Here is a 365-nt window from a genome sequence, read left to right on the forward strand (position 1 = left end):
ACTAACTGTTAACAGCTGTTTTAATTTTTTTTTTAAATATAGTTTAAAAGTTAAGTGGAAAGATGATCAAACAAAAAAAATTAATTTAAATTAAAAATAAATCTTTCTTTGGGCTTTAACAACAGTAGATACAAAAATCTCATTTATTTCTCAGCTTACTCAATGTAAAGAAAAAGCAACAAGTTTAAGCTATTTTGATGTCTATGTATTTTTTTTCTAAAACAGTTTAATAAGAATCTATTTTACTTAACTATAAAGTTTAGTAAAACTTATTAAAAAAACATAATTATGTTTGTTGGAAAATTTGGGAAAAAAGGGATGTTTCTTTTTATCAAACATAATTTGTTTTGTTTTTTCTTGAAATA

Source organism: Halyomorpha halys, unplaced genomic scaffold (genome assembly GCF_000696795.3).
Source record: "Halyomorpha halys isolate HHAL.00 unplaced genomic scaffold, Hhal_1.1 Scaffold45.1, whole genome shotgun sequence".
NCBI classification, from domain to species: domain Eukaryota; kingdom Metazoa; phylum Arthropoda; class Insecta; order Hemiptera; family Pentatomidae; genus Halyomorpha; species Halyomorpha halys.